Below are 26,483 nucleotides of genomic sequence, written 5' to 3'. Positions count from 1 at the left end.
TTTATTTTGCCAAGTCTAATTGTCCTAACCAACATTCCCCTTACCACCTAACCACTGAATCATCACCATTGTCCCCTTTCCTGTCTGCTCAGTGACTACAGTGATATTATTCCTGCTACTCTGGGTTAGTCAGTGGCTCAAGAGTGAAACTTGTTAAAGCCTCAGACAAATAGCTCCGGGTGAACATTATTATTCTCTATCATTGCCTATCAATTATTTATAGTTTATAAAGTAATACCATTTTGTAATGGGTCATAGACTTTCACACTCTGTTGTAATATCATTGAACTCATCGGAACAACCACAGGGGAGATGGATTGGCTGCGGGTAAACAGCAGTGCCTTTTTGTTTTAACAAGGTGTGTGCACTTCTGAGCTTGAAAATCACTGCTATTTTAGATATGAGAAAAATCTTTTCTGGTTCAAAGGGAACAAGAGAACCTTCCTTTCCTGACAAATTGATTTCCTAGGAATCGGGGATGAAACTGAGGTAAGGCAAATTTCTGGTGTCGGGTACCCGCTGTAGGGAAGCTTTCAAAGGAGAAACTCGGAGGCCTGCTCGGAGAACTGACTCCACAAACATCAGTTAATCTCACATCTTTTCATAGCCTAAAGGAAACTCAGTCGAAGGGAAAGCTATAGACAAGCCAAGAGCCAATTGACTGACTCTTGGCCGTTGATTTTATGGATGCTACTCTGGAGTGTTTTTGTCCAGTTCCCTCCACTGAATTTCAGTAACCCATCCTTGGGGATAGGCTTTCTCCTGACTTAATTCAACATATCAGTATAATTTCACATTCCTGGCCTTAGTCACGGGGAAGTCAAATCAAACACAAACCAGTCAGTGTATGATATACCTCCAGTGGATCGAGGGTATACGCTTGGAACTGTGATTTCGGGGTTTACAGGTAGAAAATACAATTTCTCTTCCCTTCGGCGTGTGCAGACTACAAATGGAAGTCCTGTGATTGTTGTAGCTATTTTAGTACCAGGAGGCAAAACAAGAGTGAGAAGAAAGCAGTCACCTCTAGAATCAGAAAGAGGGGCCAGAACCTTCAAAAAATCTTCCAAAAGGACTTGTTACCCATGGATTCTCCTGTAGCAGGTACCAATAAATTTATGGTGCTATTGAACCCACTTTGAGGCAGAGTAATTGGTGACTTCCAGAAGATTTCCCAGTGGGTCAATGGACAGATTACTAACTTAGAAAAAGCCATGCACTGTCTAGCAGAACCAATGGTAAATATGAAAACGTCCTGCTTCTATCTTTCTTTTACATGAGCCGGTACCTGCCTGCAGCTCTCACGCTTCCAGAATACAGCTACCATGCATGGGGATTTGAATTCCAAATTCTACCTGCTGTAATTAATTTAAACATAAATTTACATAGTCATATGTAATAGGTGGCCCTCATGCTATACAGTGCAGCCTCGCAAGCCACGTGATCTCACTACACCTGCCATTTTATCCAGGAAGTCTCCTAATAAACCTCTTTCCTGCAGGTTTCCCCTTTCTGAGATTCCATGGAAACAAGGCATGTTTCTAACACTGTAGTGCCATTTTTAAGGAAAAATGACAATTTTGCTGTGTCTATGCCTCTTTTATGTGTGATTTTTTTTGAGATTTCAAAGGCTGGGGTTGTCTTTAATTAAACACTTGTTCTTGCAAAGGACCAGGGTTTAGATCTCAACACGCATATGGTAGCTCACAACCCTCTATAATTCTAGTTCCAAGTTATCGGATACCCTCCTTTGGCACCTTCAAGTGCCAGGCATACATGTGGCACACAAACAAATGCAGGCAAAACACAAACATAGATCTAAAAACAAACAAAAAATTTGAGATTAAAATATAGCCGTCAAAGATATTTTTGTTCTGAGCATTACTCTGTGGGTTGAAAAGACCAAAGGAAAAATTACTAATATAATTCCAATTTCATGAGGCTTAAAGTCTACAGAAGAGGTCAACTGACTTCCCATTAAGGGACAAATAGTTACTTTTTTAGGTTTATCAGGCCATATGGTCTCTCTGCCACAATCCCAAAAACCATTAATAGATAAAACATGAACAGGAGTGTAGATCAGTTCTAGTCAGACATTTTTTTAGACAAAGGTTATGGGCTACATTTGATCCAGGGCTCACCATTTATTGATCTCTGTTCTAACAAATAAAAGAAGCTACTAAGATTATTTGTAGTGATTAAAGTCAAAGGGCAGGATGCTATGAAATCCCATCATAGAATTGCCTGATCTAGTCTGGAGAGAATAATAAAGGTTGCTTTGGAGAAAATGACTGTCTTAATTACTGTTCTATTGCTGTGAAGAGACACATGACCAAGGCAACTCTTATAAAAGAAAACAGTTAGTTAGTTGGGGGCTTGCTTACAGTTTCAGAGGTTTAATTCATTAGCATCATGGGCAGGGAGCATGGCGGCAAGCAAGACATGGTCCTGAAGAAGTAGCTGAGAGTTTTACATTCTGATTCACAGATAAACAGGTTGGCATGGGCTCTTTTGAAATCTCAGATCCCACCCAGTGACACACTTTTTCCAACAATACTACACCCCCTAATTCCTTTACCCAGCGTAAGATAAAGCAAAGGAGAGGTGTCTTAGTTACTTTTTTTTTTATCACCGTGAAGAGATACCATGACCAAGGCAACTTATAAGAAGTATTTAATAGAAGCTTACAGTTTCAGAGAATGAGTCTATGACCATCATGGCAGGAAACATGGCAGCAGGCTGTCAGACATTGGAACAGCAGCTAAGAGCTTAATCTGAACCATAAGTGTGTGTGTGTGTGTGTGTGTGTGTGTGTGTGTGTTTGTGACAGACAGACAGAGATATAAAGCATACTAACTGGTAATGGCTTTGGCTTTTAAAACCTCAAAGCCCTCCTGTCTTAGGTAGGGTTTCTTCCATTGCTCTGAAAACTTATGTGTGATTTTTGATTATTAAAATTTGTTATGTGGAAATCAAGTCCACAATGGAGGTCTCCACTGTGCCCCTCCACTTGGAGATGGGGGTGCCGAGATTGTAGGAGACAGAGGGGTTGGATGGCACTAGGAAAACACGGTTCACAGAGACTGAAGCAGCAAGCTTCCGGCCTGCTCTAGGTCCTCTGCTCATATGCCACGGCTGTTCGGTTGTTGTTTAGGGGGAGCGGATGTATTTCTGCCTCTTTGCCTGCTCATGGAACTCTTACTCTTATTGGGTTGCCTCATCCAGTCTTGATAGGAGGGCTTTTGCCTTGTCTTATTAAGCCTTGCTTTGTCCTGTCTGGCAGTCATCTCTTGGAGATCTGCTCTTTTCTGAAGATGAAATGGAGGAGGAGTGGATCTGGAGGAGAGGGGATGTGGGAGGTGCTAGAAGTGGAGGGAGGGGATACTGTGGAGGGCAGGCCCTGTGCATTGTGACAGTGACTTAGATGTGGCCCAAAACATGCATCAGTTGCTGAAAGGTCATGATTTAAGGCTGTATGGAAATGTCTCTGCTCTTGTTAATGCTGTTATCCACATTGCTGGTTGTTAACCTTGATCTTTGCCTCTGAGTGCTACATAGTCTCAATGAGCTGAGAGTCTTAACCTGCTCAGCTCCACAATACCCATCACCATGGATTTCAGATTCCCGGGCATCTCTCTCCACTGCTGCACTATTTTCACCCATCAAGTATCACTTCTTCTTATCCTTCCAGCTGGCCTCCTTAGCCTGCCCTCTGGAAAGCAGCGGTCAAAGAAGAGGTGAGTAAACGATTTGAACTAAAACCCCCATGACACATGTGTATCTAGGTAGGTCAAATATATCTGTGTGCATGTACATGTATATGCCATACTCTATACAATTTTGTATATATTTAATGGAGAAAAAAGTAGGATAGAGTAATATAAGGGGGCAGGGAAATCTTTTTAGACAGGTTCTGGAAATAGTTCAGAAAAAAAAAATACCAGAGATAGGTCCAGCATGGTGATTCTTGAGGTAGTAGAGAGTTGGTTCCAGATTCAGGTCAAGTGGTTTCTGAACAGTCTTTCTTTTCTTTCTTTTCATGAGTTCTCACTTTGATTCATTCATTCTCTGCCAGATCAGATCCTCTGCTAGCCTTGTACCTCCACAGTTGTAGTTACTAATTCGTTAGGCTTTCCAGACCTTCCCAATGAAATGAAATTCTCTCCTAAGTCCACTATCTGAAGCAGAATAAGAAAAAAAAATACTTAAGTAGACCATTTCACTTCTCCTTTCTACATCTGTTTCCTCCTGGGTTAAGAAAAGATTGAACAGGATTATCTATACTATCTCTTTTAATTTAATATTTTCTAACAGTAATATATATTTGTATAATAAAACCTATGTCAAGAAAATGAAGAAAGAAAGAGCAGGAGTCAAAAAAGAAGGACTGGTAGAAAGAAAGAAAAGGGGAAGAAACTTATAGGCAAGGCCAAGATAAATGAACTCTTGCAATAAGAACTTAAGAGATTTTTTTTATTAGGAAAATGGATACAAGGTCACAAGTGAATCCTGGGTTCCAAGTAGCACTTTCCAGTTCCTCTACTTCTTGAGCTCAGTCCTTGCTCGCTGTCCCCTTCTTAATCCTGAATGAAGGGTAGTGAGCTGCCTGCTGCTTTCCTGTCTAGCCTGAGCCTAACCCAGTACTCAGGACCCTACAGGGGGAATCTGTCTCTCTAATCTGCTCCTTCTGGTCCTGTCTTCAAGATACATTGAGACTATTTTCTCCTGTGTCCTTGGCCCTCAGTGGGCCTCATGCATCTTAAGGAGCAGTTAGGCAGGTAGCCCGAGGCAGCCTGTGTGCCAGTGTTCTCATTCCCAGGGCCCAGTCTGAATGTCAATGACCCAAATCCCATTACTGGTTTTCTACTTCCCTCATTACCATGAGTTTTTCATCTTTTCCGGTACTCGGGGAAATATCATTTCCATTTGCAGGAGAAACAGCCCTGCCTTACAACTTTGCAGGGTAGTTGTTGGCTTTTATTATTGCTGCGAGTTCTTTCTTGTAAGGCATTTTATTCCATCCTTTCCAATTCCTTATTTATGCAGCACTGGAGAAGGAAAATTCTGATGAAAAGACTAGTCAGAGAACTGTAAAAGATTAAAATTTTCTAAGATTCTCCGTAGGGCAAAACTATCTGTTGCAAGATCGTATTATATTTGGGGGGGGGGGATGTTGTCTCTATAGAATGACTTTGATGGGGAAATTATGGCAAATGATAAAGCTCATTTGGAGGCAACACATGAGAAATGCCACTACATTGATCTTTCAGCCTAGTCCTGAGCAAGGCTAACAGGGCTCTAAGCTGGCTGCTTCCTAAAGTACTCAGGGCTGCCAACAAAGACAGAGGAGAGACATGGAGTTACTTCCTAGTGTTCCCCTAGTGTGCCCACTAGGCACAGGTGACTAGTCAAGACAGAGGTGAAATGCCTACCACAGGCCTCACATGCATAGCCCATGAAAACCCTTAATGTAAGGTGCACCCCTCCCAAGTCTGAGTTGCTTAAGTGCTTATCTTTCCCCTGAGAGCACATTTTGGGGAGGTTGTTGACAACAGTCATGGGGCTTTAGGAACAAGAACTGAGAGCTGAGTCTTTTGAGTATTTGCCTCACAGACGACACATGTATTAAGCACTGCTAGGTTCTCAGGTCAATCAGTTACCTTCGTTTAGGGATAAGGGAGTGGGGTCTGACTCACCCCAGCCACCCATAAATGAGAAATTGCTGAGAGCTAGACTTTTATATTGGCCTAGCCCAGTTTTAATGTCTTTGTGACCCACGACTGACTGCTTTTTTTATTGGGACATACCAAGTTTAAGTTCCCCATGTGACCCATGTGGCATTTCTAATAGGAACTGCATTTCCTATGTGATAAACCAGTGACATCTTCTAAGACACTTTCACACATATTTTCTTATCATATTATCTTAGTACCTTACGGGGTTAATAGTTCATACCTGCTTGAAAGAAATTAAGACTTATTTCCTAGATTGCGTGAAACATGTCCAAGGACATGTGACCTTAGGAGATCCTCTGAAGTCTCAGAAATTTGGGTTCAAATCTTAATTCTATGGTCTCAGGCAAAATTCACATTTTCTTACATCTTATTTTCATATCTGTTGACTGGGCAGATTATTCATTCATTCTGTCATTATTTATTGAACACCTGCTATATAAGAAGCTGTAAAAAGTCAGTTGTCCAAATCACAATCTCAGAGAACCTAGAAAACAATGAGGACCCTAAGAGAGACATACATAGATCTAATTTACATGGGAAGTAGAAAAAGACAAGATCTCCTGAATAAATTGGAAGCATGGGGACCTTGAGAGAGGGTTGAAGGGGAGGGGGGAGGTAGGCAGGGGAGCAGAAAAAAATGTAGAGCTCAATAAAATAAAAAAGATACTTTTATATTTAAATCTCCCAAAAATTGTCCAAGACATTTGAAATTTGCCTTTATATAATTTCCTAACTAACAAGAATACTGCTGACATTTGATTTAATGAAGCTGCAACTGATAATATTATATTATCTCAATAGCCATGAAAAAGTCAGTGGTCAACAAAAATAAAAACCCCATCCTTGTTAGGTTCTGATCCGGTGGAAAGAAAGAAGGCAAAGTATATTTGAGAGTAAAGGGTGCTGAGAACTTGACTGGTAAAAAGACTGTGTGTTGGAGGCAAGAGCTCATTTCCAAACAGAGTAGTCAGTAAGACTACAAGAAAGTCAAACCAAGGAAGACATCAAAAGATGTTGAGATGCCTACAGAACTATCTAGGGAAGAGGGAAGAGCAAATAGAGAGGTAGACTTTGCTGCTGTTTGAAGAGCAAAGGGACCATGATGACTGCACTCCTGTAAGTGAGGAAGAAAGGAAACAAAACAGAGGCTTCTTTGTAGATACAGAAAATGGGTCAAAAGCCATGCAATGCTTTGGATGACCTCTGCGCATGCTTAGCTTTGAATGGTGCTGTTGCTTTCCTGTAGTAATGAGCAGCCAGTGTTTGCCTTCAGTAAAAATCTGTGATAATTTAACTTCAATTTGGCGAGCGAAAACTGTGCTTCTCTCTTAGGCTATACTGAAGGGATCAGGAATGGAGGCCAATAGTGAGGCTCTGGGGTTTTAACAGCCAGAGGGGATGGAATTAGGACCACACTGGACATCACTGAGGTGGAGAAAGGGGCAGGAAGTAGACTTTATCATGAAATAGAAACAATAGGATTTGCCAATGGATTCTGAACTGAATGATTAGAAAACGGTTGCCCTTCACTAAGACTGTAGAGCCTCTCTAAGAGGGTGAGAACAAATTTATCAGTGACTGATCATTTTCTCCAAGTATCCAATGTGTGGAAAGAGGTATTATGTGTACTTTGTAAAAGTTATGTTATTAGCAGCAGCATCACTCACCTTCAATCTAACAATTTCCAGAAAACATATTTCCAGTGGCCTTCAACAAATCTTGATCCCATAAATGATTTCATGGGCCACTCACTCCTCAAATCCCATAGGTCATAGTATAGTTTCATCTTTTTTATTTACTAATCTTTCCACGCTCTCACCTTCCTTACACCCTGCTTCTCTAGAAATATGGACATGGATACAATCTGAAAGTCAGTACAGTTCAATCTGTGGCTTCTTTCATTATCTTTTTTTAATAACCATAATTACATTGTTTATCCCTTCCCTTCAATATTCAGAGGAAGTCTACCCAGCCTTCCATGATACAAAAGAGAAGGCTGACACCTAGAAAGGTGGTATGGTTATGTCCAGCATCTTTACCTACATGATGACTTAATAAAGTTATAGATGACTAGGGATTAACCCGGCTCTCATACTTCAAACTCTTCAACAAAGGCAAAGGCCAATAAAAATCAGTTCACAGCAATAGCCCAAATCCCAGGAGTCACTCTTTCTTCCTCTGTCCTCATTGCTCACATCTAAGCCAAGAAGAACTCCTCTGCCTTCTACCCCCAAAGTACAGCCCACTCTGTGCCTCTCTGTCCACAGTTATATTTTCACCCCTGTATAAGTCACTGCTGCCTTAAGTGACAGTGGAAATGGACCATAAAAGGTCATTCTAAGTCCCTACTACTCACATGACCGTTTCAGCCTAAATCTGGTGGTCTAATGATTATTTGAATGAACACAGTAACTTCTTTACCCAATTTCCATCAACAAGTTCCTATGGAATTTTGCTTGAGTTGCTCAGTCCTCATGGTCTTGCTCCCCTCTTTTTTTGGATAAGCTCTTGTATCCCTTCGGCAAAACTCATATTTAAGGCTTTCTAGTCTTTCCTCTATACCTTTGTAAGCCTAGTTTCTCCTTTCTGAAATATTTAGAGGATGGCTCTAACAATTACTTCTCTTCATGTTAACACCCTTTAGGAATTCTTACCTCTGAGCCTAGTGACTTGCTTCTCAAGAAGAGACTATATTATGCACAGGTGATGATATATGACATCCAAGATTAGGTTTCAAGAGACAGTACCCCCATTTTATTCTCTCTCTCTCTCTCTCTCTCTCTCTCTCTCTCTCTCTCTCTCTCTCTCTCTCTTTCTCTCCATTTTTATGCTGATGAAGTAAACTCCCAGACTCATCTGCCGCTTGTTCAGAGCAAAGAGTGTCCTGCCAAGAAGGAAATATGTATGTCTCTCAGTTCAATAGCTCTAGAAAAACTGAATTGTGCCACTGAGAATATGAAGAAATTCCAAGCCATATCAGCTCCATCCCAGCCACACAGTGGCAACAGCCCAGCCAGTGTCTTCATCACAGCTGCAAAGCAACTCTGATTCAGAGCTCCCAGCTAAGCCTTGCCAGCATCCCTGACCCAGAGAAATGGCAAGACAATAGTGTCATAAAATAATGTGTTATGCAAAAATAGACAGCACCTCTGAACATTTTCTTTTATTATTCCCTCAGCTAGGAGCTCCCTTTCTGCTGAGACCTTGAAGGACTGGCTCCAGCCCTCAGTCTCTCAGGTTCTGAATCCATCCCTCTCTCAGAATTCCTTCCCTGCCCTACCACATCCCCAATCCATCTCTCTGCTCCATTATTTTTATCCTCTTTCAATAAGTGGGGAAAGACTTTGTTTGTTTGTTTGTGTGCCTCTTGCTCCTATCACACAGAGACTGCTTTAAGAGTGAAACCCTCTCTAATATGTTCATACCTGACTCTCAGAACCAAAGTAGAGCCAGATACATAACACTTCATCAGTAACCTTGTGTTGAATATCTGTCAATGAACAATGCCTGAACAGAGCTGTAAAAGAGAGCTGGAAAGAAGAAACAGGCTGAAGCATGGTGTTTTGTAGAGCTTAGACAACTCTCAGCCTTTGTTCGCACAATTCATCCCACCTATAGGAGTAGGCTGAAATTTGACAGGACCCCAGGGTTGTTTGTTTCTTACAAAGATCACCTCAAGACTTCACAATTTCCTTGCATGAGTTTCCTGCAGATTTCAGCTGAATTTTAAGGCAACAAAAACCCACATCCTCTTCCTTCTGGTTTCCTCCCCCATCTTTTCCTCCTCTTTAAATCCACCACCCAGTTTGATGCCCGCCCCTCCCATGTGAAGAATAGTCAATAGGTCGTCAAAATTACCAAGCTCATAAGGCAGCACAGTTATGTTTGTTAAGTGTCCAAGATTCAAAAACAGATCAAGCTCTTCTGAAATCCATGTGTTTTTATTTTTTTAATTATGGAGAAGTTTCTAGGCTTAGAGTAGTCTGCCAACTTGTGAAAACATATTCTTTTTACAAGGCTGGTTTCTTCTTTCCTGCTTTCATTTAATCTGCAGCTTGAGGCAATAGGCTAAATTATATCTCCTGACTTCTACTGCAAACAGAAGACAGAAGATTATCTCCCTTAGAAGGAAAAACCTGAGGAATTCATGTTTGCTTTAATCTTGAATTCAACATATAGATCAGAGTATACATTAGTTCAACACCAAAATACCAGAAAGAGGGGGAAATTATTAAAAATAGGTTAATAATCTTCCATGGCCATTTTTGGGTATTGTTTAAAATTATATAAAATACTGTCAGACATTTATCTGTGATAAAAATTAATATAAAACTCCTTTTGATTTAGATGTTCAACAAAAGAATAATGTTTAAATCCATTATGGTGTACTAAAACACTATATTACACAAACTGTGAAGCTATGCTTTTGAAGACCTTTGGAAAACACTAGCAACAGTAAATGACATTCAATTTGGCAGATCTAAGGAATTCAACCCTACTTTTACTTGTCTATATTTTCAAGCAAGAATATTGTCTTTTCTGGTTATTTCCCTGCGATTTTTATTGCAGGTCCTTCCTTCCTCTCTATTATCCTCCAAAGGAAATCTAATTCTTGCCAGCTGTGAGTCCTGGTATTTCTGTAAGATGGAATCAGGAAAGTGAGAGGGAACCTGCTGAAATGGAATACGATTCTTTTCTGCCAATTGTGGTTTCCAACTCTTCTCTCATTACCTGAGAGAGTTCAGCTAATGGGCAAAGAAGTGAGAAAATTAAAACAAATGTCACAAAAATATAAGAATAAAGGAAAAGAGGCTATAGGAAGGATATGCTATGATGTTATGATATGATGAGGATATTGCTGGTTTGGGGATAAATAGAAAATTTTGAAGTTCTGATGTAGGGGGTGGAGAGGTGCCCTAGTGGTTAAGAGTACTTGCTGTTCTTTCAGAAAATGGGAGGGTGTTTCCCAGAACTCACCTCAAGATTACTGTAATTACTGCTTCAGAGGACCCCTCACGCTCTTCTGGCCTATAATGGTGCCACACACACATACACATACAAACACACACACACCACATACATAATGTGTGCCTGTGCATACATGTACTAAATAAATAAGGTCGTGGTGTATGTTTAGAATATTAAAAATTAGTATAATAATGAGAAGAAAGATTTAGAAAACCTCTCCACAAGCTCTGAATGGAATTCCACTCAACAGTTTTTGAAGATCTTGTCTAAAGCTCTCATTTCCCCTTATAATTATATGTGTCTAATGGATGGTGACCCTTTATAATATTAGTCAAGATTGGGCTGCATGGATCCCTAGATTATAATGATGGCATAGAAGAAGGTGCTAAGATCCTCAGAAATGTCTACCCATCAAAACCCTAGCGCTCATTATTTTTCCACAATGAAAATGTGATTTATTTACTTTTTGTTCTTTCTATTTGTTTGAATTTGTCCTTAAATTTCTTACATGAAAAGTGCATTGCTCAGAAAATAATATGTTTCAATGGGAAAACAAAAATCTTTAAACAAGTTTTCTATGATCTAGTCCTTCAATGACAGATGAAAGGAATATCAATAATAAAGAAAAGAAGACAAAGGGAAGAGCTCTGTAAATATACAGGGTAGAGCTTGGCGAAAACCTAAAATCCCTTCCATGGAGACCTTGTCCATGTTCACAAATCAGGTGGAAAAACTATCTCATGATATGATTCCAGCCAGTTCTGTAACCCAGTTCCCCACTATACAAAACTATGTAGGAGACAAATTTCTAAATTGCTCCATTAAAACAGAAAATCACAGTAGAGAGTTATGATGGTCTATTCTACATATGTCAGTGCATCTTTATACATAATTTGACATCGCTGTTGGACTGAAAGCAAGTTAGTAATTAAAGAACCACATTTTTCCAGACAGTCTGTATTGTGATGGTGTCCCAGCCCAACCATAAATGAACTAAGAAAGGTACACAAACCTAATGGGTACATGGCCTACATCATCTGTAGTGGTTGTTCAGCTCTTCTTGCTTTTGCCTAGCCTCTTCCTGACAGTCTACAGTCTCCCTGAGAATTTTAGTCTGTTCTCACACTTGCTCCTCAAATACTCCCCATCTTCCCTGTAGAGGGATTTTCCCAAAGCCTCTGTATGTTCTAAAGCTGTAGATCTACCCAGCTCTTCTTTGCTTAGATACTTAGCTGTAGGCTGCCGGCCAAACATCCAGAGATGATTGCTTTCTTAGAGCACACATCCCTCCCTTCATGCGCATGGAAAAGCCTGGATTTGGATTTCTTGAATTTAGCCCACTCTGGATTTGAATCACACTTTTGACACTCATTGGCTGTGTCATCTCAGTCTTTTTGGGTCTCTGCTTCTCCATGAGTACTATGTGACTAATTAATTATCACTTTGAGCTAAGCACAGTCATTTTCAAAAATGAAATCATACATATTAAAATACCAAAGAAATCTGAAACTAACATTATCCTGCAGATTCTCCTTGCCAAGCACAAAGTTCTCAAAGCCTTGGGGTATGCTGGATGAGAGAGTGAAAAGATAAAAGCATTTTATCATGAAATAACTTTCCCACCTAGCTCCTCACTAAATCCTGGATGTATTGTTTGCTTTTGTGTGTGGATATCTCAAAAAAAAAGGGGTGGGGTGGGGGGAAGGCTCCCTTGGCCCAACTTTGTTTATCTTATTTTCTGAATTCTGAGACATTTTTAACTCATCCTATGTCATATTTTTTAAGATACCCAATGTTGTATGATGCTTTTTATTTTTATTTTTTGATTTTTATTGATTTCTGCATTTTTCTCTGCTCCCCTTCCTATTTCTCCCTTCCCCTTCAACCCTCTCCCAAGGTCCCCATGCACCCAATTACTCAGGAGATCCTGTCTTTTTCTACTTCCCATGTAAATTAGATCAATGTATGTCTCTCTTAGTGTCCTCATTGTTGTCTAGTTCTCTGGGATTGTGATTTGTAGGCTGATTTTCTTTGCTTTATGTTTAAAAAACACTTATGAGTGAGTACATATGATAATTATCTTTCTGGGTCTGGGTTACCTCACGCAATATGATGTTTTCTAGTTCCATCTATTTGCCTGCAAATTTCAAGATATTATTATTTTTTTCTGCTGTGTGTAGTATTCCATTGTGTAAATGTACCACATTTTCCTTATCCATTCTTGGATCAAGGGGCATTTAGGTTGTTTCCAGGTTCTTGTTATGACAAACAATGCTGCTATGAACATAGTTGAGCACATGTCCTGGTGGCAAAATTGAGCATCCTTTGGATATATACCCAAAAGTGGTATTGCTGGGTCCCGAGGAAGTTGTTTCCTCATTTTCTGAGAAATCGCCACACTGACATCCAAAGGGGCTGTACCAGCTTGCACTCCCACCAGCAATGCAGGAGTGTTCCCTTTACCCCACATCCTCTCCAACATAAGTTGTCATCAGTGGTTTTTATCTTGGCCATTCTTTAAAGTGTAAGATGGAATCTCTGAGTTGTTTTGATTTGCATTTTTCTGATGACTACGGATGTTGAACAGTTCTTTAAGTGTCTTTCAGCCATTTTAGATTCCTCTGTTGAGAATTCTCTGTTTAGGTCTGTGCTCCATTTTTTTATTGTTCTTTTGATGACCAATTTTTTTGAATTCTTTGTATATTTTGGAGATCAGACCTCTGTCTGATGTGGGGGTTAGTGAAGATCTTCTCCCATTCTGTAGGCTGTCATTTTGTCTTGATGACCATTTCCTTTACTTTACATAAGTTTTTCAGTTTCAAGAGGTCCCATTTATTAATTGTTTCTCTCAGTGTCTGTGCTACTGGGGTTATATTTAGGAAGCTTTCTCTTCTATGAGGTTCAGTGTAGCTGACTTTATGTTGAGGTCTTTGATCCATTTGGCCTTGAGTTTTGTGCATGGTGATAGATATGGATCTATTTTTATTCCTTCTATATGTTGATATCCAGTTATGCCAGCACCATTTGTTGAATATACTTTCTTTCTTCCATTTGATTTTTTCTTCTACTTTGTCAAAAATCAGGTGTTTGAAAGTGTGTGGATTAATATTTGGATCTTCAATTTGGTTCCATTGGTCTCCTGTCTGTTTTTATGCCACCAGCTGTTTTCATTATTGTAGCTCTGTAGTAGAGTTTGAAGTCAGGGATTGTGATGCCTCCAGAAATTCTTTTATTGTACAGGACTGTTTTGGCTATCCTGGGTTTTGCTTTTCCATATGAAGTTGAGTACCATTCTTTCAAGGTCTGTAAAGAATTTTGTTGGGATTTTGATGGCATTACATTGAATCTGTAGATTGTTTTTGGTAAGATTGTCATTTTTACTATGTTAATTCCCTTGAAGGTCCCAGATTCATGGCCAGACCCACAGCTATCTCTGGCTCTGGCCCACTCACTCAACAGTTGCTCCCCTGTACCTGTTCCTGTGGAGTTCACTGTCTCAGGTCTACTCCAGTCCAGATTGCTGGCTCAGTCCTGCTCCTGTGAAGTTTACTGCCTCAGGTCTTCTCTGGCCTAAGTTACTGGCTCAGTCAATTATGATTTTTTTAAAAACCACCCAGTGTCACATGTCTGCATCAGTTCTCCCAATCAACATTCAAGCAAAATTCTCAGTGTCTGCACATTTATCTTGTATTAATAAACCAATGATTAATAATTGTCACACTGTGACATCATTTTTGTGAGATCCCATGAACTCAACTAAGCTTTTTATCTAAGTGAATTCTTGTGATGGTCTCAGCAAAAAATAACCTAAAAATGCTGCTTGTGAGCCAAGGTTAACCCAACAGATTTTGTATGAACCATAAGCTAAAAGTGTGTCTTGTCTTTTTAGTGATTTTCTTCTAGTTTTATGTATCTTTACATGAAATCTTCAGTGGTATTTCTCAGCTCTTAAGCATAAACTATGTACTACTTATTCTTAATAAAAATAATCATTGTAGTTGCCCCTTGCTATATTGTCTGATTGTTATGTGATATTCTCTCTTTCTTTGGGATTATTCCTCAAAGTTCCAGACAAATCAATCACTTGAAAACCATAAAATCAGAACAGCATCATCATGTTTCTGGCTACTGAAGGTAGTCCTGAGTTATACAGTCAGAATCATACACAAGCAGGTCTTGCCAGTCAGTAGCAATGACCTGGACAGCTACTGAAGCAAATGCAACAAACACACCAAAGTTTCCCAGAAACATTTTATACAAACAATGAAAAGGCAACTTGAGAATCTTTATTGAAACTAGAAATGCCCAGCATCACATTTAACCAAGGAGGCCTAAGTTGAGCTAAAGATTCATCAGTATGTTTCCTATGTACATTCTGTAGAGAAATAAAAACAGGTGTTCCTGTTGCTAAACAACCTGTGAACTGTTCAGTGTACATCATATGGGTAGTCTCAACACCTGGGATTTCACATCTGACTCTTGCTACCTTTGGGCCAACATAGCCCTTATGATCAGAGGCATCTGTTTCTGAATGTAAAAATGTACAATGCCTGAGCTTTATTTATGAACCTATCATAAATAAAGTTGGATTTATTTTATTTTTTCATTCATTCAACAAAGACTTACTGAACATCACTGAGCAGAAGGCACTATGAAACAAGTTGTGAAGGTAACCTAAAGATTTTATTCTTGATTTGTTTATAACCAAATGAATTTATGAGAAGTCTTTCTTCCCGAGACCCAGTCTTTATATCCCATCAATATCTGGATTAATCAAATTTCCTTAAGATCCTTTCGACACACACAAGTAAACCCACATGTCCACTCTCACAAAGCATAAAGCATGGTCTATCAAATGGGGTGATTTCACTCTGTATCCATTGAGACATTTGTTAATGCATAAAAATATTATTGGGTTCAACATCCTTAGCCATCAGAGAAATACAAATGAAAACAACCCTGAGATTCCATCTTACACTTATAAAAATGGCCAAGATCAAAAACACTGATGACAACTTATGCTAGAGCGATTGTAGAGTAAAAGGAATGTTCCTGCATTGCTGGTGGGAATGCAAGTTGGTACAGACCTTTTGGATGTCAGTATGATGATTTCTCAGAAAATTAGAAAACAACTTTCCTCAAGACCCAGCAATACCACTTTTGGGTATATACCCAAAGGATGCTCAATTGTGCCACAAGGACATGTGCTCACATGTGTTCATAGCAGCATTGTTTGTCATAGCCAGAACATGGAAACAATCTAAATGCCCCTCATCCAAAGAATAGATAAGGAAAATGTAGTACATTTACACAATGGAGTACTACACAGCAGAAAAAAAATGACATCTTGAAATTTATAAGCAAATGGATAGAGCTAGAAAACATCATATTGAGTAAGGTAATCCAGACCTAGAAAGGCAAATATCATATGTGCTCACTCATAAGTGATTTTTAGACATAAAGCAAAGAAAAACATAGTACAAATCATAATCCCAGAGAACTAGACAACAATGGTAACCCTAAGAAAGGCATACATGGATCTAATCTACATGGGAAATAGAAAAACATAAGATCTCCTGTTTAAATTAGGAGCATGGGGACCGTTGGAGAGGGTTGAAGGGGAGGGGAGAGGCAAAGAGGAAAGCAGAGAAAAATGTATAGCTCAATCAAATCAATAAATATATGTTTTTGATAAAGGAGTGGGAGCAATGTTATCTCATGGACAAACAAGGGATGCTGTCAGATAGTCTGAAATACATTAGATAGTGCCTTACTACTTAGCTTGAGGAGCTATGGTTAACAGTTGGGGTCTAATTTCTAAATCCAAGCAGTGGTTATACATATTTCTCCAAGTAGCATATCAGATTTATCTTCCATTCCAAGTACCACATATTAAATAGCAATATCCAGCAATACCACTTTTGGGTATATACCCAAAGGATGCTCAATTGTGCCACAAGGACATGTGCTCACATGTGTTCATAGCAGAATTGTTTGTCATAGCCAGAACATGGAAACAATCTAAATGCCCCTCATCCAAAGAATAGATAAGTGGCTTTAGTAGCCACTTAGAGTTTTCTGGCTGATTGGCACATTCTCCTTGGCAATGCTTGATGTTAATGTTAGTGCCACAATGAAAAGGAGAGGGAGAATCATTGAGAACAGTGTAGCTTGAGAGAGAAGCTACTGGAAGAAAATCAGTTTGGAGTTAGTAAGGACGATAGCAGCTGATTTCTGGAAACAGCAAAAGTGAGATTTCCAGCATCTGCATCCAAGGTATGAGCTGCAGTCATAGTTCCCAGTTGTATGAAATGGGGTATTTGCTGGGAACTTCTTTGATCCCATCTGTATGTGACCTTTATTCTTGGAGCCTCTAGGTGTGACAGTTTAGCCTTCTTGGAAATCTGGAACACTACCTAGCATCCTATTATACACACTCTCTCACCAGCTTCAGTTTCTGCAAACCCACTGAATCAGTTCTGTTTACACTGTCTGATAATAATGAACAGAAAATGTTCACAGCACATCTGGGATCTGAAAGAGATGGATTCGCATCCTTTTAGACCTCATTCACTGGCTGACACCCATCATCTTATTTTGGAATGAAAATTACTCGGGCTGTTAACACAATAAAACACCCTAGTATGCATTGCATGAAAAAAAAATACAAAGATTTAATAACTTCATCAACAGCAAAGGAAAAAAACTTGTTCTCTGCCACCATAAAAAAAATAGCCAATGTCTCTATCCAGACAAGATTTTACCCATGGTTGTAAATATCTTGTGTCTCTGTTTTGCAAGCAGAGAAAACTGGAATCATTGCCCCCTTGCTCCTTTCAAATCAAATTAAAGGGAGAGAAGGGGAATAAAAGAATAGACATAAAAAACACCACCTTCATAAAGATTTTAAAGCCAGACTGCCTTTGAGCTGCCTTGAAGGTTATGCTTAGTGCCCTGTAATACCCAATTTTCAGAGCATCTACACTACCATGGGAAAGGAAGAGGAGATATCTTGCAAGATCCTATCCTTTGCTGCTTTGAGGAATCCTACATCATCAGCTGTTTCTTCTCAACAATTCATTTCATGCTGGGAGAAAGAATCATGGAGTTTGAGGAACTCTTACTACCCCCAAGATTTAGTTTTGGTTTAAGGAAAATCCCCCAAATGGCTGCAAATCTACATAGAGTTTGTGTTTTGGTGGCACTTGAGTCACCCAAAAAGTGGAAGCAAGGTTATAGTTACATTCAAATCAATGACAGTCATTTATCCTATGCCCCATATGTGCTATAGGCATCCCTTCACTATCTCTGATCTCTATGGTAATGTTTTAAGTTGGGTCACATTCAGAAATGAAGAACTAGGGGCTTCTGGAAAGCATATGCTTTACTCAAGATCTTATAACATCATGTTGGGGTTTCTAGAGTCAAAGCTGATTGTCCATCAACTTTATCACGTGTTATCTCTAGCTCCCTCTAACCCCACTATAGCATAAATGGAAACATTATCCTTTCAATCACAGGATCTATACATTCGCTCTTCCCCCACCTCCTCTCCCCACCCCCATCTATCTCTGTGTATGTCATTTCCTACTGAAACTATAGTATTTTGGAAATACGAGAAGATTAGTAAGGTCTTATCACATAGATCCAATCCACTTTCTTACCTTGACTCCAATATCAAATCAGCAACCAAATAAATATGTACATTTTCTTCATTTTCCTAGGTCTTTTAGGTCTTTTTTTTAATCTATAAAGTAAATTCCTGGTCAAAACAGTCCATAAGTAAGTAACACAGAATTTATTTCATGTGTTTCTATTTAAAGATACCTTACTCGATACATACTATTTGATTTGTTAAAACTGAACTAATGACCAACACCATGGGGAGCTTGTCTCTAGATCCTGCAAATTCTACGTAAGGCACACCCCAACCTTTTTGTACTTAGGAACATCACACCATACTATGCTAAAATGTCATTAAAACAGAGAAAAACATCACCAATCAAAGCATAACATATAGAAACAAGGCACTAATGAAGCTGAAAATTGATCTGAATAAGAAGGTGGCATGTCACCTCATTCAGCCATGGCCAGAAATTTATGTGCAGTGATTGATTCAAATACCTGACATTTGTGCATATCAAAGAATTACTGCATAAAATATATGAGTATGGGTTACAAGTTTATTTAAGCAAGGAGGTAGGTTTATGAAAGTGGAATCCATGGATAGTGAAGACTCGCAATACTTGCCTGTGTTATATTACTTAATCCTCAGAACAGTCCCATAGGATATTTTTGTCCTATATTTTTCTTTCTTTTTATTAGGAATTTTTTAATACAGTCTTTATTCATTTTTACATAGCTATCCCCATTCCCACTCCCTCCCCTCTCACACCCTACCCTTCTGCCTTCACCCCTCAGATAGGGTAAGGTTTCCCATGGGGAGTCAACAAAGTCTGACACATCACTTTGAGGCAAGACCAAGGCCCTCTCACCTATATCTAGGCTGAGCAAGGTATCCCTCCAAAAAGAATGTGCTCTTAGATGCCAGTTCAAGCACTAGGGATAAATCCTGGTCCTATAAGATATTTTCATCCTTATTCTACAGGAAGCCTAAAATAAAAATCTGAAGGTGGAATGAATTGCCTAAAGCCAGGATTGCTTAATGGTGGGGCCGGGTTTTAAACCTGGCCACTGCACCCTTGGCTCCATGAGGTTATTTTTGGTGTAGCATTCTTGGAAGGCTAAGTCTGACGCACCCCAGTCCTCAGCTTTTCTGATGGTTCCTGATTCCTGCCTAATCTGGTTGTGTTTTCCAACCTGCATTCCTCCCCTAGTCCCCACAGACACCCTTCCTACAACCGAATAAATTGACTCCTGTTTGCCTTCTGCTGCTAAATTATTAGTTCAAATGTACACATTTGCATGCTCCATGACAGCCATCTGGTCCTCACTCTTCAGCTGGCTAGTAATTTGGTGATCATCCAGTCTGCCTTTGGGACATTTAGCTCAGACCTAGAGAAGGTCAGGGATCTGCCCAGTGTTTGTCAGAATCAGACAAGACTTGAACCCACGGCCTAAGGACCATGAGTGATTGTTCTCATAATTTGTTTGACATCCCTCCTGCTTCTTCAAAAACAGCTGCCTTCAGTCTCAGAGCAAACAGCCGGAACCATGATGGGGAAGGAAGAAAGGAAACGCAAGACAATGCCCTTAACCCAAGGTGCTTTCAAACTGTTTCAAAAGAGTTTAAGGAAGGAGACAAAGCTGTCTGTGGATCAGGGAGCCTCATGCACTAACAGACTCTAACAAGCCAGTGAATAATAACAGCACAGAACCTCCAGTCTATGAATTTATACAGTTCCTTTCATCTCTAAGTCTCAAGTCTTTTTCCAGACATTATCTCACTCTTCCCAAAGCACCAGTAGAGACCAGATGTAAATACTATACCCATCCTATTGACATAAAAGTTAAATCCCAGAGGCATTAAGAAATTTTCTGAGAATAAGATGTATCAATAATTTTATTCTTCAACAACCAAGTCAAAGCTTTGAACTAGCAACAAAACTAAGCCCTTTCAAAGGCTCAGGGTGGGAGGATACTCTGACAGAAAAGTGTTTGAATTGTAAGTGTGCACACCTGAGTTCAAGCCTTAGACACCACCCCTAAGAATGTCCTGGTGGAGTGTATTTATAATCCCAGTGTCAGGGAGGTGGGGACAGGTAGGTTCCAGAAGCTCACTGGACTTTTAGCTTAGGCAAATTTGATAAGATCCAGGCCAGTAAGAGACTATCTCCAAAAATAACACAGATGATGCTGAGGAATAGCACCCAAGGTTATCCTCTGACTTCATATGCACACACATCACATATACATAAACAGAAATGCACACTCACACACATACACTCTCACACACACATACACACACACAGTCTTTTCAAATCCTGTTCCACTTCACATAAATTATTGTCTAGGAATGAATTGAAGCATGAAAGTAGAGAATTAACACTTATTGAAGATTTACCATGTGTCAAGATCTTATGTAAAACATTTCATTGATTTTTGGCATCTATCGTATAAATTAAGAATTGTAATCTTCATTTTACAGACATGAAAGTGGCATTGAGTGGTGAGCATGAGAGATAAGATTTGATCATAGGTCTCCGTGACTCATAGCTGGCTTCATTTATAAAAATGCAAAAGAGACTTGCTGTACTATGCATGAAATGAACATGTAGCAAGAACCGACTATGTTCCAGGCTCCAGGGCTCTAAAGATGACAAAAACACTTCCTGTAGTACTTTATACTCAAAGAAATAAGAGAATATGAAAGTTAATTAAGAAAATACTAGATTATAATGATTATATATTCAGTTAGCACATTCTCTGTAACAGGCACTGCAGTCTGTGCTAAACTAGACTTCTCACCCTCTTGTGGATCACTGTGTGATGCAACCCAAGAGTCACAATTTGTCCAGCAACTCAGGGAAGATTGAGAAGAGATAGGACCTTGACTTCATCTACTGTGTCTTAAAATTGATGCAAATCCAACACTCACTCTTTAACCTATTGGGGTTCATTTTAACAATACTGCACATTTCTTTGTAAATCGACAGTAAAGGTCTATTTTCTATTTTCATCCTCATTTCCTGGAGACTTCAGTGTTCTCAGTGTTTGCTAACAAACACAAATGACTTTTTACATACCCAAACTATGCCACTAGAGTGCACAAACTCAGTTTAGAAGTATCTGGCCCAAACCCAATCCCATTAAGCCTACTTTGATTCAATATCTTCAGTGTCTTCCAAGTATCAGTCTGAACTGTACAAGAATAGGAAAAAATGGTAGGAGAGATAAATCATTTACAACCAACAAAGTGAAAGTCATGTCTTATAATGGTCACAGGAGAGCCAGGGCATTAAACCGGGACAACTAACTATGATCCATAGATCTAAGTTCCTTTCATAGTTGTATATAAGAAATATACATGAGCTGGATGGTGGTGGCACTCACCTTTAATCCCAGCACTCGCTTGGGAGGCAGAGGTAGGCAGATCTCTGTGAGTTTGAGGCCAGCCTTCTCTACAAGAGCTAGTTCCATGACAGGCTCCAAGGCCCCAAAGCTACAGAGAAACCCTGTCTTGGGTAGACAAAAAAAGCACACACACAACACACATACACACACACAAGATCTGGTCTGATAGAGTCGAGTCCATTTAGTCTACATCTAGCAAAGCACAAAAAGAGAACTAGCCTCACAGCTGTGTGTGAGAGAGAGCACATACAGGGTGGGCTTTTCTTTGGATACAGGTGCCTGCTGCTGCCATTCTGGCAAGCCAGCCTGGACCAGTGGTTCCTTTCTGCCCCATTCCACACCCTGGGAGGTGCCCTTTAGTGGTATCCACAGGAATGGCCTCCACTTGCTCCCTGAAGTTTCTGGGATGGTGATCTACATTTCCCTGCTCATGACAACTCTAGGACTTAATACCTTTAGGGTTAGATGACGATTGCCCTAGAAGGATTTCTTCATGCCCTTGGGAAATAAAACCCCCATGCTTGCACTTCTTTCTTCATTGCCACAGCCTGACAAATATCACACAACAAATGAACCACCTCATTTAGCCACATCCAAGTTGTTTAGGTGTCCCCTTCATCCCAGAATTTTGACCTTTCCTCCTGTCTACTAGCAGATTTGAGTAGCATTTATCAAAAATCTACTATGCATATGTCAGGCTTATGAATGGTATTTAATCATATTTGCTGGATAGCCCTAAGAAGCAGATTATTTTTGACATTTTGAAGATGGATTCCCTAGAGCTTAAAAATAATGAGTAATCAAACCCAGTTACTAATTGGAAGGAAAGATCTAGCTTCCCAAGCCAAGGCTCCAAATACTAGTTACAGTACTCTGTCTTTTAACAGTGTTGAACAAATGTTTGAGTGGTTGGGGGTGGGAGAGAAATTAAGGTAGAGTGAGAAAAGAGGAAAGGGGGTGGTGAAAATATACTACAATTTTCTCCATTCCATGGGCCCACCCCGAAACTCCTGAAGAGAATCTCTGCAGATTCTTATGCAGCTCGCCCAGCTGTTCCTGCCAAGTGGAATTTATGAGCCACTGCAGGACACCACATGTAGTTTCAGCTGAGACAAATTCCTTCTAAGCACACAGAATGTGCAGAAGGGAAGGGGAGAGAATCCTTACTTACCACATCCCCGTATCCTTCTCCCTAGGAGTGTCCTTAGCAGAGACAACAACCACAGGAAGTGCGCACACACTACCCACCACTGACAGGGTTTTTCCAGCAAATGATCATTTTCTCAGCTGTCTCTCAGACCCCTCAGTAGGTGGAAGAGCTGCAAGAGAGATAAATAGAGTTCTGTATTCACATTTAAAAACCAAAAAAAAATGTGAATAATAATACAAGTATAATTGTAAAGGAGTCATGAGGGAGATATGCACAAAGTACTATAGATGAGAAACGGAGATGCCTTTCTTTAAAGAAAGGTTTGCTTATGTACTTAAGACAGGAGCATGGGGAACTGAATGAAATGGGACTTCAAAAGTGGACAGAGACTACAATATTCTTAGGGTCAATTTCTTAACATACTGCTCCCTCTGACTCTGGGAAGCATAAGATGGAGAGACGGTGATAAGTTTTGTTTAGTTTCTTTGGATGTGTGTGCAGTATACAGAACATCTTTCTCTGCTGCTCTCAGTCTAATTATCTTGAGATGAGGGCTCTTGATGAACTAGAAACCCTTTGATGAAGCGAGGCTAGTCGGTCAGTGAGTCCTTGGGTTTCATTGCTCTCTGCCTTCCGAAACTGGGATTATGGGCATGTGCAGCCATGCTTGACTTTTCATATGGATCTTAAAGATTCAAATTCAGGTCTTCTATCTAGGAGAAAAAGTGCCCTTATCCATGGAGCCATCTTCCCAGCCCCTCTTAATATTAATACATGGAATTTGGAGGGATTTGGTGGTTTTTTTCCTCAGTTTTCTCCATCAACAACAAAGCAATCTTAGTTCAGTCCTGGTTGGATTGCTGAGGCATCCTCAGATACCAGAAAAATTTCTCACTACAAAAGCTTGGAATGGACATGAATAAACCAAACCCACTCCATCTTCCTAGAGGTCAAGTGAGTCCCTGCAGAGGGGAAATGCTGGATTGGCACCTCACTGAAATGGACCATCAAGTCCTCCAGTCTCCCAATTATGGCCCTGGCAATTGTGAAGTAAAAAATGCCTCCTTCTCACCCCTGGTCTTCCTCTTCCACTACTCAGTAGCTCACTGCCCTTCTCCAGCAGTTAGTCTTTTTTACTCTGGCTCATACAGAGCCCTGTATCATCTGGCCTTCTGCCGTCGAGCCCCTTGCTTCCCCTGGGAACCTCTCTACCCACCCACCATTGATTTTTCTAAAGTGGCTAGCTCACCCTTGCTTCATCACAGTTTCTCAGCCAGGGCCAGCTCTCAGACCTCCAGTTCATGTGCACCAAACTCCTTGCTATAAAATTGGTTTTGGCTATCACACTTTCCCACTCACGTTTACCTTCCTTGCCTGCGACCTCCTGAGAGCCTCAGTCCCCAACTACACACGGTCCTGGCGCTATTCATGCTTTTCCTATTAAGCCATTTGTGCAAGTCTCTTGCTTGCTTTAATTGACGCATGCGTTTGTGTTCCAGGTTATTTTCTATGTCCATGAACACTAAGAGGTCCTTGCAAAACTCTAAAGATCATGATTAAGGATGTTGCACCATCCATTTACCTAGCACCCAGTGCAATACTTAACAGATTAATAGGCATACAAAGATATGCATTTAATGAAGAAATGAGTGACCATATTAAAAAATAAAAAAAGCAAAGGAGGATGAGCAGATACTGGAGGAGCCAGGAACTGTGAAGCCTCAGGGTGCCTGAGAGTAATTTCACTTTCCCTCTTCAGTACACCACAGCGCATCAGTCCTCCCAAAACACCACACACACACACACACACACACACACACACACACACACACACATACTGTTATTTTTTTCTCTCCGAAGGTACTTGATATCAGCCTCCCTTTTCAGGTAGGTAATCTTTGTCATATTTCTCAATCCACAGGATCTAATAGCTATGCGATACAACATCAACCAACAACTCAATTTGAGTGACAAATCTGACCACCTAGTCACCTAGCTTTCTTCTATCTTCTTATCTTTTTCTAAAGCTTTACCTGACTCCCCTGTTTAAATTCTACTTTCAGAGCATCACTCCTGTGCCTCCAAAGTCTCACACACACACACACAGACAGACACACACACACACACGGCACAGCATACTAATGGAAGACGTGCTTGGTGTAGTTGAAATATATTCATTTAACCTGGTCACAATTTAGAAAGGCAAGAAAGTGAGGAACAACCAGATTAAGCACCTGCACTGAAGCTGGGCAAACCGGTAAAAGACAAAGCCAGTGCGTGAACTTGGCTGTTGTTCATTCATCTGTCCCTTCGCTTATTCATTGAGCAAATATTTGCCCTATGAGGTCTTACTTCCAGACTGTAGCACTTTGGGGGAGAATCATTCATTTGGCCGACATAATCAATTCTGTCACTTAGACAAAGTGAAGGCAGACAGAGGCGGGAACCAGAGGGATTACAGAATAATTGACACCTAATCAAGGGAAGGGGAGGGACAGGGAGGTAGCTTTTAGTTTCTGGTGAGATCTCGGAGAGGAAGCCCACTGTTCCAAAGGAGCGTCCCTCCTCCAGGGCTCTGGATTGAATGAATTCCCTGAATGGAGGGGATGGGTGTTGAGACTTGTTTTATTGGTATTTACAAAAGTTGGTTTTAAAGGATCAGCGATTCACAGATTCCATTTGGGTGTGTCATGCCCACGTTTCATTCATCACATCCAAGTGTGTGTGTGTTGGGGGGGGGGGTGCTACGGGCACACATCAATGAGTAAAGATTTTCAGCAGGGATGAACCATCCTCTGAAACTGGTGGCTGTTGGGACTCCAGTTAATTGTTCTTCCACTTAAGGTGGCAGCAGTTCCTAGGACAGGGATTCATCTGCCTTTCCCATCTTGCAGCAGTTAGGTGTTTCTATCTATTAACCCTTGTGGGCTGTGCTCAATGGGGCTGGTGCTTAATAAAGGCCATATGCATTTCAGTTACCTCTGGACCTATAAACCCTCCTCAGTGTACTGTGCACAGAGGCCACCTTAGTCATTTTTGCCTTATTCAGTACCAAGCCTGGCAGTTAGATGGATGCTAAATCAGATTCTGAGTCTATTAGTTTGTTGCTGTGGGGAAGAAAAAAAAATGACCAAAGGCAACTTTAGGAAGCATTTATTTCAGCTTGCAGTTCTAGAGGGCAAGATCCAGAATAGTGAGGAAGGCATGACAGCAGGCTGCAGGAGCAGTGAGCTGCCAGATCACATGTCAAACACTCGGGAAACAGAGAGCATGAATCAGAAATAGGACACTATGCTAAACTCTCAAAGTCTGCCTCCCTCCCACCCTCCAGTGATACGCTTCCTCCACAGGCCTCCATGTCCTAGAAGTTCCTCAATCTCTCCCAAGCAGTGCTACCAACTGGGAACCATGTGTTCAAATACGTAATTCTCTGAGAAACACCTTTTTGTCCAAATGAGTACAGTTTTTTTTAAAAAAAAAAGAAAAGAAAAAGAAAAAGCCAAAAGGGGATGAAGAAAAAGATCAAAACATGTCTATTTTGTTCCTGGAAGTCTTTTTGAACAGCCCAAGAGAGGGTTCACATGTCAACTCAAAAC

This window comes from Microtus pennsylvanicus, chromosome 2, assembly GCF_037038515.1.
Source record: "Microtus pennsylvanicus isolate mMicPen1 chromosome 2, mMicPen1.hap1, whole genome shotgun sequence".
NCBI lineage: Eukaryota > Metazoa > Chordata > Mammalia > Rodentia > Cricetidae > Microtus > Microtus pennsylvanicus.
The sequence above is the reverse complement of the archived record's forward strand: the minus strand, read 5'-3'. Positions refer to the sequence as shown.